Raw genomic sequence first — 13562 nt, 5'->3', positions numbered from 1 at the left:
GAAACTTGAATGGGGCCACTTAGAGAGGCGTGATCGGGGTTAAGAGCCAAAAGGAAAGATGATGAGGCAAAAGCAGGGGCTGAAGTGGGAGAACTAGCTATTCACCCTCTGTTTCCCACCTGTCATCCCCAGGCCAAGCCCAGGGGGGGCTCCGGGGATGGAGTTAGCAGGAATGGCCTCCTTGGGGCACGGAACGGGAAGGATGGGCCGGGGGAGGGGGGCAGGCGGCATGCTGCCTCTTGCCTCGACGGTGCTAGAGGACAGCAGTGCCAGGATAAAACAGGTGTTCTGGCTCCCAGACCAGTAGTCTCCCTGCTGTCCTAAGCTCCTTCTGGTTTCCATTTGTAAAACTCTTGTATTTAACACGCTTACTGGCACCTACTCTCTACCCTGGTCAATATTTGTCACTATGCCTTTAAAGCACGGGAAGAGACTTAGGAAATACCGGATCGTTCCTCCACAAACTAGACACACAAAATGTTACTAATTACTCATTTGAAAGGAGGCAGCCCCAAGACCCTCTGATTTCTATGTAAAGGGTAATTTTCCACCTAGTGAGCTATTTAATTTCTAAAACCTTGTTAATAACTATGGGCAATTGTAAAACAAATGCAAAGATCTTAATGGATGTCCTAGAAATCTGGGAATGTGGTTAGCAACCAGGACAGGGAAATCTCGCAGGTCCCCCTCTGCATATTAATTTCACTCCTTTCAGACTACAGATAAATACACTCCCATTTCCCTGCGACAGCTGTGAAGACAGTTCCTGCACAGCACACCTGCCTTGTCAATTGTTGCTTGAGCATGGAGGAAAGACCTGAATAAGCCACCCTTCAACTCTATTTGTACAAGAAAAAGAGCCTTCGAATATGGAAATCATAATTCTTCATAGGACCGATCCGTTTCGGGGGCAATATTTTGTCAGTGGTTTATTCCTGGGAATTTTCCAGGCACACCCTCTGCCCTCAATTTACTGTCCTTTGCTTTCTCGTCTTTTCTCGCTTCAAGTAAATAAACAATGGGAAAAGAGGAAACCTTCTGCCAAGGGAATGCAGTGCCACTTGGAAACGCATGTCGGAAGAGGCACATTTTAAATCTCTGAATGAATGACACCTTTTGTATATGGCACCCACCTCAGGAAAAAAAAATGAGATTGTAGAAAAGGTTTTAAAACCAAAATGAATCCAAAAGTAAAGGTGAGGAGAAATGATCACAATAAAGTCCAATTGAGAAGAATGATAACAAACCTCAAACTTACTTCTGAGCTGTCCTCCAACCGAGAAAAAGCAGAAAACAGATGCTTGCAGAATTCTTTGTGGAAGGGAATTTGTCAAGGATTTCCTTGTTTAAAGACATTGGATAATGTCCCCAATCACAGTGTTTTTGTTTTTAAAGACATTTTCCTAGATAGGGCAATTTCTTATATTCACTACTGGTGAAATCCGAGGGGATAACATTCAAGCCTATTTCCATCGAGGTGATTATACAGGGTACTTGCCATCCCTTCATCTTCATGGCTTGTTGGCCTTTTCCTTAAATGGTAAATCGTGTAACTATGTATTTTCGGTTGGGCAAATAGCTTTAGCCACTCTAAATTCAGGGGCTCAATATAATTGGGGGGGGGGATTGGCCTCAAAATACACCTTCAACGCACAGCTTTATCTCCCAGAAAGCTCGAGCACTAAGTAGATGAAGTCCAGAAACAATATTTTGTTCCTCAAGGCTGAGAAACAAGCGGGGACTTCGGTATGATGCTGGGCTCCTAACACTTGGCTATTCAACACTTTTGGCATCTGTGGACTCCTCCTTTTTGCTTGGCTTGAGCCCCCGCTACTGGTATTTAAATCTCCAGATTTTTTTTCTCCCCAGCTCTGAGTCAGGTCGCCCCCATATCCTTTTCACATTTGTAATCTTGGTTGTTAACAGGGCCTTTCCCGTTTTCATGCCAAGATGTGGAATCTTTTTTCTTCTCCTAAGTTCTTTCCTGTAGGCGTTATGAAGCTGTACATCTAAATTGTTATATCCTTGCCAGAAGCAAGATATGCACTTCAGGGATTATTTATTTATCATAACACATGGCTTAGATCTAAAAAGACAGGGCTCTGGGGAGCTGTAGTTGCCAGTCTGCGTAACACTTCCTGGTTTGCAAGAGCTCGGGGCTGGAGAAAGCTCTTTTGTGATATGCACTTGCACACAAACAATTGTAACGATTCTGAAGAGGGAAGACACATGTTACTTTAATGACTTCTCTGAAAGCCATTCTTTAAATATACAGCTAATAAATGAGGCGGGCCTTTCCCACTCTGCTGACTATAAATCTTTGAAGATCTCAGGATAAGTTTATTAATCTCATTAAAAGTAGTAAATTTGTCATGTAAAATCTGCTTGGCATATTTAATAGAGGGTGATGTTAATGGAATTGATTCATTAGAAACCAAAATATAACCCAACTGATGTACATTGCTAAAAATAGAAGACAAGAATAAAACGAGTGGGGCAAGTTCCATGGGGTGAATATCTTAACAAACTACTCCTCTCTTTATCAGTCCTAATCAATGTGGGCTAAGGGACAGCCAAAGAGACCAGACGAAAGATATTATGGAAGGGCTTGCGCTCTGGAAATTTAGGAGGTAGCCAGATGGGTTCCAGAGCCTCCGGAAAGGAATCCAAATGAACTCCAAAATGATATCATTTATTTAGGGAGAACTGGTGTCTGGCCGGAATTTCCATGATCCTTTTGGAAACTTCCTGAGTCCTGGATGCTCAGTCTTCTCTGATCCACAGCTTTCCTCCCAGGGCTTGACCACACCTGTTTCAGCTTTCTGGAATGGGGAAGCCAAAGTCAAGCTTACTCAGGAGCTTTCTGCAGGCCAACTAACCAGCTTGGTATTGAATTATACCAGTGGGAATTTAAACATACAGTTTGATCATACGTTATAAAATGCTAAGTTCCAATCTTTATAGCTCCTTTACCAGAAACGAGTATAGTAATTTCAAAAACAAATCAAATAAACAGAAAACAACAACAAAACCAGCGTACTGAACACTGGATGTGCTTAGACCATGAAAACGTTTACGTTCTTAAAGGTTCTTCTTCAGACTTCTGACTTACTGCCTTATCAAGGATAATCAGGCATGGAGACAGATTGATAGAACGAAGCACGGAGGCCTAAGGAGGAACAAGAAGAAAGGAAATAAGAAAGCAAGATTTGGAGACAAACCACCTGCTTTACTGCTTGCCTGGAACCAGCCTCGATAACTTCCCACAAACCCCGGAAGGGGGTTCATGACTCTGGGTCTGTTCAGTCTGCTATAAATAAGTACCATAGACTGGGTGGCTTATAAACAACAACAATTTATTTGTCATGGTTCTGGAAGCTGGGAAGACCAAGATTAGGTGCCAATAGATTTGGATCTGGTGAGTTTCCACTTCCCAGTCATAGGTGGCCACATTCTTGCTGAGTCCTCACATGGTGGAAAGGGCAAAGGAACTCCCAGGGGTCTCTTTTTTAAGTGCTCTAATCCCACTGATGAGGCTTTCACCCTCGTGACCTAAGCACCTCCCAAAGGCCCCACGACCTAAACCATCACCTTGAGAATTAGATTTCAACATATGAATTTTGGAGGGATGAACATTCAGGCTAGGATATCATTCTTACCATCCCTTTCCTGGAATCATACAGACATGTATCTGTTCTATTCTTACAGATTTCCAGGGATGTGGAGACTGTAGAACTCTAGGTGGTATAGAGTTCAATTTCAGTTTGTAAGAGATTCCTTAAAAAGTCAGAAAAACTTTAAGAACAGTGCCTTTCATTTTTGTCCTTTCTTTAGTGACCATTCCCATCACCATGATGATGGAGACAATTTTCTATTTTCCTAAAGAAGTAACAGATTTCTTTTCCCCTACCCCTCAGTCTTACTGGTTTTATTTCTTTTGAGTATGTAAAATATCACTAAAAGCCAAAACTACTCAAAAAGATATACTCAGAGAAGTATCCCTCCCTCAAACCCTGTCCCCTTCTTCCATCCTTTCCTCTGGCTTCCACCTATCTGCTGTTGTAACCAAACTCACTGATTTCTTCTTTCTCTTTCTTGTGTTTCTTTAGCACAAATGAGCAGATATAAGACTATTTCTTCTTTCTTACACAAATGTTAGTATACCAGAGGGGCAAGAGCACTTTGCTTTTCTCTCTTAGCGGTGTGTCAACAAAAACTTGTTTTTAAAGATTTATTTATTTGTGAGGGTGGGGGCAGGGGCAGAGAGAGTTGGAGAGAGGTGGGGAGAATCCTCAAGCAGACTCTGCACTGAGCGTGGAGCTGATGCGGGGCTGGATCCCAGGACTCATAGATCATGCCCTGAGCCGAAATCAAGAGCCAGCAGCTTCACCGACCGAGCCATCCAGGCATCCCTCAACGAAAACTTTCTTAAAGCAAGGAGGTGACTTGATCTCTTGCTTGATTCGGAGAATGAACACAGTTCGTCATCCACCAAGGTGGTAAAAGCATCATTTGCACTGCTTGGAGAGCATTAATTCATCGACCTTTTAATGATCCCTTACTGGTGTTTCCCCTTGGTTCTTAGGACAACCCATTTTATTTTCTTTGGGAGATACAGGCTGCTTTTGCTCCCAGATGGAAACCCTGAGACTCGTCCCAAACTGCAGCCAGGTTCAGCAGCAGACCCCTGAGAGAAATGATCCTCAGGCGTTTACTCCTCTCTGGATTGACTCTGCTAGTCTTTGTCCTTGGAACCTAATTCTTCTTTGATAAACTCTGCATTGATCCCTTAGGGCAAATCCAACCTAGAGACGATGGCCAGGTCTTCCAGGAAAGTACTTCCTGGATAATCTCCCAGAAAGTGTTTAAAGAAGAAAGAGATTGTGTGACTCTCCGAGGCTTGGCTTTTCTGTGGCTCCAGTGTGGTCCTCTCTTTCCCTGACTTCAGAGCGAGGCAACGTAAGCAACAAGGACTCCACTCATGGAAATCGGTTCTGGAACTTGGAGCTAACTCTTACACAAAAGAAGCCTGATGCTGTTGGTCTTGGCAGAGTCCCACATGAGTCATGCGCTGTTTCAAGTACCTGATTAAATAGAGGTAGAACGAGGGAACTTGCTGGGCGTTTTGTCCCGTGGAATGGTTTCTTGGGACGGCAAGGGTTGGGGGAGGGGCGTGGGGGTGGCGAGCCGCGCGGCGGGTGCAGGAGGCACCGGAGCGTGCAGAGCTGGGAGCGCCTTCCTTGCCGAGTGCCCACCGCGCCCCTGCAGCTGGCTCCCCCCAGCCGTGAATGGCACGTTCGACAGTGGCGCTCCCGCTGCACCCGGCTCGGCCTCCGCCAGCCGTGGCGCCCTGGCTCCTCGCTGGACAGCCCCCTCTGTTGCAGCGCTGAAAAGGCAGCGGCCCCCTGGAGAAAGCGCTGGAATGAAGAAAGCCAAGGGCGTTGTTACCTGGGGACTGCAGCTCTGCTGGGGTAACCATTTCTAACACCCGGCCCACGAGTGCGCCTGGAAAGGTCATTCCCGAGGGCGCGCGCAGGCGTCTGGGAGCTGCTCTCCAGGAGCAGTGTGCCAGAAGGCTGGCGTGAGCACCGTCCAGGTGTGGAATTTCTCCTTGGTGGTACCTCTAAAGTTACCCTTAAGGGAAAGAAAGGATGGAGGAGAGAGACACTTGATAGTCCTAGGGTAAGAGCGTGCCACAGGCCCTGAGAACGCCTATGGCTTGGCTCTGCCGCGTGTCTGGAAATGGACACCACGTTGTTTAGGGAACAAAAACTGGCTGTGTAAAACAGGTCCTTTGCCTAGTTTTGACTCCCTACCCCTGAGGTCTGAGCACCAAGAAAGGAATGCCTGAATGGGCTTTTTTTTTTTTTTTTTAGTTTCAGGTGAGGAATGTCGTGATTCATCACTCACATATAACCCCCCGTGCATCACAATACGTGCGCTCCTTAATCCCCCCCCCCAGCAATCCTCTGTACGCTATCATTAAGAGTCTGTTTTCTGGTTTGCCTCTCTCTCTCTTCTTTTTTCCCCCTATGTTCATCTGTTTTGTTTCTTAAATTCCACATATGCATGAAATCATATGGTATTTGTGTTTCGCTGCCTGACTTACTTTGCTCAGCATAATGCTCTCTAGCTCCATCCATGTCATTGCAAATGGCAAGATTTCCGACATACACCACATCTTCTTTATCCATTCATCAGTCGATGGACATTTGGGCTCTTTCCATAATTTGGCTATTGTTGATAACGCTGCTGTGAACATCCAGGTGCATGTATCTCTTCATATCAGTGTTTTTGTGTCCTTGGGGTAAATACCTCGTAGTGCAATTACTGGATCATAGGGTAGTTCTATTTTTAACTTCTTGAGGAACCTCCATACTGTTTTCCAGAGTGGCTGCACCAGTTTGCATTTCCACCAACAGTCCTCACCAACACCTGTTGTTTCCTGTGTTGTTGCTTTTAGCCATTCTGACTGGTGTCAGGTGATACCTCCTTGTAGTGTTGATTTGCGCTTCCCTGATGATGAGTGATGCTGAGCATCTTTTCATGTGTCTGTGGCCACTTGTATGTCTTCTTTGGAAAAATGTCTATTCATGTCTTCTGCCCATTTCTTAACTGGATTATTTACCTTTTGGGTGTCAGGTTTTGTAAGCTGTTTATATATTTTGGATACTAATCCTTTATCAGACATGTCATTTGAAAATATCTTCTCCCATTCTATAGGTTGCCTTTTAGTTTTGTTGATTGTTTCCTTCGCTGTGCAGAAGCTTTTTATCTTGATGAAGTCCCAATAGTTTATTTTTGCTTCTGTTTCCCTTCCCTGAGGAGACATATCTAGTAAGAAGTTGCTATGGTTGATGTCAGAGGTTGCTGCTTGTGTTCTCCTTTAGGATTTTGATGGTTTCCTGTCTCACCTTTAGGTCTTTCATCCATTTGGAGTTTCTTTTTGTGTATGGTGTAAGAAAGTTTGATTCTTTTGCATGTTGCTGTCCAGTTTTCCCAACACCATTTGTTGAAGAGACTGTCTTTTTCCCATTGGATATTCTTTCCTGCTTTCTTGAAGATTAGATGACCACATGGTTGTGGGTTCATTTCTAGGTTTTCCATTCTGTTCCATTGATCTACGTATATATTTTTTGTGTCAGTACCATACTGTTTTGATCATTACACTTTGTAATAGAGCTTGAAGTCTAGACTTGTGGTGCCTCCGGCTTTGCTTTTCTTTTTCAAGATTGCTTTGGCTACTTGGGTGTTCTGTGGTTCTAAACAAATTTTAAGATTGTCTGTTCTAGCTCTCTTAAAAATACTGGTGGCATTTTGATAGGGATTGCATTGAATTTGTAGGTTGCTTTGGGTAGTATAGACATTTTAACAATATTTGTTCTTCTAATCCACGAGCATGGAATGTTCTTCCATTTCTTTGTGTCATTTTCAATTTCTTTCATCAGTGTTTTATAGGTTTCAGAGTATAGGTCCTTTACCTCTTTGGTTAGGTTTATTTCTAGGTACCTTATAGTTTCTGGTGCAATTGTAAATGGGATTGATTACTTGATTTCTCTTTCTGCTGCTTCAATATGGATATATAGAAATGCAACCAATTTCTGTATGTTGATTTTGTATCCTGTGACTTTACTGAATTCATGTATCAGTGCCAGCAATTTTGTGGTGGAGTCTGTTGGAGTATATAGAGTATATCAGAGTACAGATTATCATGTCATCTGCAAAGAGTGAAAGTTTGACTTCTTTCTTGCCGATTTGGATGCCTTTTATTTCTTTCTGTTGTCTGGTCTGATTGCTGCGGCTAGGACTTCAAGTACTGTGTGAAGTAATAGTGATGAGAAAGACATCCCTGTCTTATTCCTGACTATAGAGGAAAAGCTCTCAGTTTTTTCCCCATTGAGGATGATATTAGCTGTGGGTGTTTCATATATGGCCTTTAAGATTTTGAGGCAGTTTCCCTCTATCCCTACTTTGTTGAGGGTTTTCCTCAAGAGTGGCTGGTATACTTTGTCAATGCTTTTTTTGCATCTATTGAGAGGATCATATGGTTCTTATCCTTTCTTTGTTAATGTGATGTATCATGTTGATTGATTTGTGACTACTGAAGCATGCTTGCAGCTCAGGAATAAATCCCACTTGATCATGGTGAATGATTCTTTTAATGTGCTGTTGGATTGGATTTGCTAGTATTTTGTTGAGAATTTTTGCATTTGTGTTCGTCAGGGATATTGGCCTGTAGTTCTCTTTTTTAAGTGGAGTCTTTGTCTGGTTTTGGAATCAGGGTAATGCTGGCCTCATAAAGTGAGTTTGGAAGTTTTCATTCCATTTCTATTTTTTGGAATAGTTTGAGAATTGGTATTAACACTTCTTTAAATGTTTGGTAGAATTCCCTTGGGAAGCCATCTGGCCCTGGACTTCTGTTTGTTGGGAGATTTTTGATTACTGATTCAATTTCTTTGCTGGTTATTGGTCTGTTCAAGTTTTCTATTTCTTCCTGTTTTAGTTTTGGTAGTTTATATGTTTCTAGGAATTTATCTGTTTCTTCTAGATTGTCCAATTTGTTGGCATATAATTTCTTGTCATATTCTCTTATAATGGTCTGTATTTCTGTGGTGTTGGTTGTTATTTTTCCTCTCTCATTTGTGATTTTATTTATTTGGATCCTTTTTACTTTTTGATAAGTCTGGCAAACAGTTTATCACTTTTATTAATTTTTTCAAAGAACCAGCTCCTGCTTTCATTGATCTGTTCTACTAGGTTTTTTAAATTTCTATATCATTTATTTCTGCTCTAATCTTTATTATTTCCCTTCTTCAGCTGCCTTTAGGCTCCATTTGTTGTTCTTTTTCTAACCCCTTTAGGTGTAAGGTGAAGTGGTGTGTTTGAGATTTTTCCTGCTTCCTGAGGTAGGCCTGTGTTGCTATACACTTCCCTCTCAGGGCCACTTTTGTTGCATCCCAAAGGTTTTGGACCATTGTGTTTTCATTTTCATTTATTTCCATGTATTTTTAAATTTCTTCTTTAATTTCCTGGTTGACTCATTCATTCTTTAGTAGGATGGTCTTTAACTTCCATGTATGTGTGGTCTTTCCAAATTTTTTCTTATTGTCAACATTAAGTTTCACAGCATTGTGGTCAGAAAAGATGCATGGTGTGATCTCAATCTTTCTGTATTTGTTGAGGTCTGATTTGTGACAGCGTGTGATCTGTTCTGGAGAATGTCTCATGTGCACTTGAAAAGAATGTATATTCTGCTCCTTTAGGATGGAATATTCTGAATATATCTGTTAAGTCCTGCTGGTCCAGCGTGTCTTTCAAAGCCTTCGGTTCCTTGTGTATTTTCTGCTTAGCTGATGTGTCTATTGATGTGAATGGGGTGTTAATATCCCCTACAGTTATTGCATTACTATTGATTAGCTCCTTTATGTTTGTTATTGTTTTATATATTGGGGTGCTCCCAAGTGGGGGGCATACTTACAATTGTTAGATCTTCTTGTCCCCTTTATAACAGTATAGTACCCTTCTTCATTTCTTGTTACAGTCTTTGGTTTAAAATCTAGTTTGTCTGATACAAGTATTGCTGCTCTGCCTTTCTTTTGACATAATAGGCAAACTTTCATTCGCAGACTCCCTGGATTGCCTAAACAGAAATTTTTCATTTGGCACCTAATGAAAATATTAGAGAACAATGAATGGCATAATAATAGTCTGTTTGTTTGCCTGACTTCTCTGTTCCAAAAGACTTAAAATCCTGGTATTTGAAATATTACTTTACCTTCTCACAATATTTATCTGATATATGTAGGAATCCAGTGAGGTGACCTACATTTTAAGAGCATATTGAGGTCTGGAATGATCAACTAATTGATAAAGTGAGGCTCCATGCCTTCCATTCTCCACCAAGTACCACTGTTCCATGTATGTGGCCAGGTGTCCCCTGGGACCCATCAACGTCCTGGCTGTCCTTCAGTGTTCGACTCAAGTCTTACTCTGCCCATGACAGCTAGTGTCCCTTTCTCCTCTGCACTTACTCACTCCTGGTTCATTCATACCCCAGTACTCTTTTTTTTTTTTAAATATTTTATTTTATTTATTTGACAGAGAGAGACAGCGAGATAGGGAACACAAGCAGGGGGAGAGGGAGAGGGAGAAGCAGGCTTCCCATCGAGCAGGGAGCCCGATGCGGGGCTCGATCCCAGGACCCTGGGATCATGACCTGAGCCAAAGGCTGATGCTTAATGGCTGAGCCACCCAGGCACCCCCATGACCCAGTACTCTTGACCCACCACTGATCACTTTTGGGGAGACGGGTACTGTATTTTTATCTTGTTATAATGGGAGTGGCAATGTAGTGTATTCTTCCTCACTAAGTAGACTATGAGCCCCTTGAGGGCATGACCATGTCTGAAACCGTTTTGTTTCCCCAGTTCTTAGCCCCTTATGTTCTATACATTGGGTGCTTAATAACTGTGTCAATAACATTTATGATGATGCATGGTTTACAGTTGATGACTCTGACCACAGCTTTAGAAAGATGGCATCTCCCCAGTCACACAGGGCTCTAGAGTTGAGAAAGCACTTTCACAGGCCTGCCTTGCACCACCCCTCCAGGGTCATAAATCTCTCCAAGCTCAGAGCATGATAATGAGCTTCAGGGAGACTAAGTGACTTGCCAGAGAGTCCTTATGACTGGTGAGTGACGGGACTCAGCTTGGAACCAGGTCATCTGTCTTCAAGCCTGATGTTCTCCCAACCACCACACAGCCACCCCTTGGTTTCTAAAGGACCGTGCGCTTGTCTTTGCACTGGGACCCCCACAGTCTCTGTCTTCCATGCCGAAGCTGCCCTGTCTGTCCTCTGCTGGGCAGGTTCCACTGCAATAGTGACTGTGTAGTGCTCTGTTATTAATTTCACAAGTCAATTTCAAAGGAACATTGCATGTATTTGAGGCACGTCATGCAAACACCGTCCACCTCTGTGAAATGTGTAGCGATGAGGTGGGTAGTAACAGCTGCGCGCAAGTTTTATTAGAAACATTTGCAATCGAATTATGCTAGATGCACTCCCAGAGTAACGATGCCTCCGCACCACCCCCGAGGGAGCACATTCTCTCTTGGACCATCTGCTCTTCCCAGGCCACTAGCTCCGCCCAACCACCGGCCTCCACTTCACGGAGGCTTCATGGGGCCTGTCGGATGGGCACGTGGGGGATGTCCAAGGTCACTGCCCAGTTGAGCCTATTCCAGGCCCTGCACCAGGCCCTGCTTCTGGGCCCCCAGGCAGCGTGTCTTCATTGAAATAGCTGGGACTCCATGGTCACCTTCCTGAGAGATCTCCCTCCCTCGGGCTGCTCAGCCTGGTGGCCAACCTCAAGCAGGGCAACCTGGACAAAGGAAGTGGTACAAGTTTTTTGTTCATTTTGTTTTTGCTTTTGTTTTGCCAAACCGCTATAAAACACCAAATTCCATTTTCTGCACCAAACTGAGGCTACCTGGGCAGAAAAGGAGCAAGAATCTTTAAACTTCCCACGCTGCTAACTTTTCACTCTGTATTGTGAGATTGTTTTTCTTAAGGCTAAGTCTGAATATTAGTATGATACCAGCTGGGTGGGACATCTCTGGTTTATAATGAGGCTGTCCCAACATTCCTAGCAATTGAACCTTTTCAATGGGGCTCCGGATAGTGGGAGTCAGTGCTGAAAGGCATGGCGAACACACTGTGATCTTAGGTCTACAGGCAGCACGTTTACTAAGCCACTTGCGATAGAGAACTCCCTATACCGGAAGTCCCTATACATGGGACTCCCTCTACAGGAAGCACATTTTTCTTTAATGCTTAGGCAAAAATTAAGATGAAATTTTATGAGAACCACCTAAATCCATAAGTATACATAAGTTTACGAATCACTGAAATGTTTGTCAGTGATTTTACAGGAACGTTGTTGAGGGGAAAATTTCGTTTTACAGGTTTCCCCAGATTTGGATGAGCTTTCAGACACACTCTTATTTCTCGGCCATGGCCCAAGGGTGCTTTGTTGTTGAGCTGCTTCTCAGTGTTATGTTTTTACGACAAGAATTCAATTTTCCAAAATAATGTCCTTTATCCTGGGAGGGAGGGATCCACAAACCTCGTGACCCTATCCCAGGGTCCCTGACAGCCACACTGGGTGGAGTTCAAACCTCCGTCTGGTTTCTCTCCATTTCTGGTCAGAAAGGTCTGTGAAAGTGAGCTAAATCCTCAGCAGATTACTTCATCAGCCTTGATAAAGGCATGCCAGGACGCTGCCAAGAAGAATCTGGTTTCAGAAGCAACTTTCCTTTTAAAATGCCAGGGTAATCGCTTCCCCCCAAACTCATGAGGATCTCGTTGCAGGAAGCAAAAATAGGAGAGCAGGACATCTCAGCAGACAGATGTCTTCCCCCTCCCACCCCTGCCTCCAAACAAAGAGCTCTCGGGGGCGGGGGGGATGGGGTGGGGGGGTGAGTGATGTCTACATCAAAGCTGCTTGTCACTCAGTGGGCCTCCCAGATGGGGAAGTGTTTACTTTGGCCCAGAACAGCTATGTTCTCTGCATCCGGAGCCACAGGCTGACTGCAATGGACTCTTTCTGGCTGCAGCAGCCTGGATTTGCAGGTGCCGTGCCTTTCTCCCAGCTCCCAACATCCAGAAAGGTCAAAGGAAGTTAAGACAGTATGAGGGTCTTGACAAGAACTAAAGGTCTCCGAAGAGTGCAGAGGCTGCTGGGTGCGCCATAGAGTTCATAAAACCTCTTTTAAAGCTTCTGAGTTGCTACTATTCAGTTCTTGGTAAAACCTGGGATCTTGAGAGACGCTACATTTAGATTTTTTAAACAATACATTAGGCGTAGAAATATACAACTCTTCCTATATAACTCATTCTTGCGTCCATAGACATCCTCAGGAAATTTGTTTGCATTCAAAAGTCAATGAAACATGTGACATGCCACAATCCTAGGGTGAGAAGTTTCTCTCTGTCAATCACTGAGCTGTGATGTGATCGCTGTCCCATGTCATGAGCCCTAAGCAATTTCCTCAGTCATTGATTGATTGATAGACATTTGTAGCAATGTTCACTTACTAAGAGCTATGAAAATCTTAAAAGGTTTCCCTAAGTCACCTTTACACCCAGGTAAGACCCTAACTCTGACTTGTGAACTGCCTGTCCAGCATCCTTAATAAGGACAGAGTGGCCCTATGAGAAAAACTGGAGATCAAAGGCATGCCCACATCCTGTGACTTTTATGCATGAGATTGATCGAAGCAAGGAAAAGATTATTGGCTTAAGATAGGGATAGTCGGAAACAATGGCCAAAATAAGTCAGTACCGAGTCAGGGCTTGAAAGAAGTGATGGTCATCTTCTCAGAGAGTCCTAACCACTGGAACTTGGACAAGCCTCACAAAATTTTATAGTGCTTAAAGTTGGCGCACACACACCTCTCAAACATATCTTCTTCTTCTTTTTTTAAAAAGATTTCATTTATTCATTTGATAGAGAGAGTGAGCACGAGCAGGGGGGAGAGGCAGAGGGAGAAGCACACTGC

Source organism: Ailuropoda melanoleuca, chromosome 18 (assembly GCF_002007445.2).
Source record: "Ailuropoda melanoleuca isolate Jingjing chromosome 18, ASM200744v2, whole genome shotgun sequence".
In the NCBI taxonomy this organism is placed as follows: domain Eukaryota; kingdom Metazoa; phylum Chordata; class Mammalia; order Carnivora; family Ursidae; genus Ailuropoda; species Ailuropoda melanoleuca.
The sequence above is the reverse complement of the archived record's forward strand: the minus strand, read 5'-3'. Positions refer to the sequence as shown.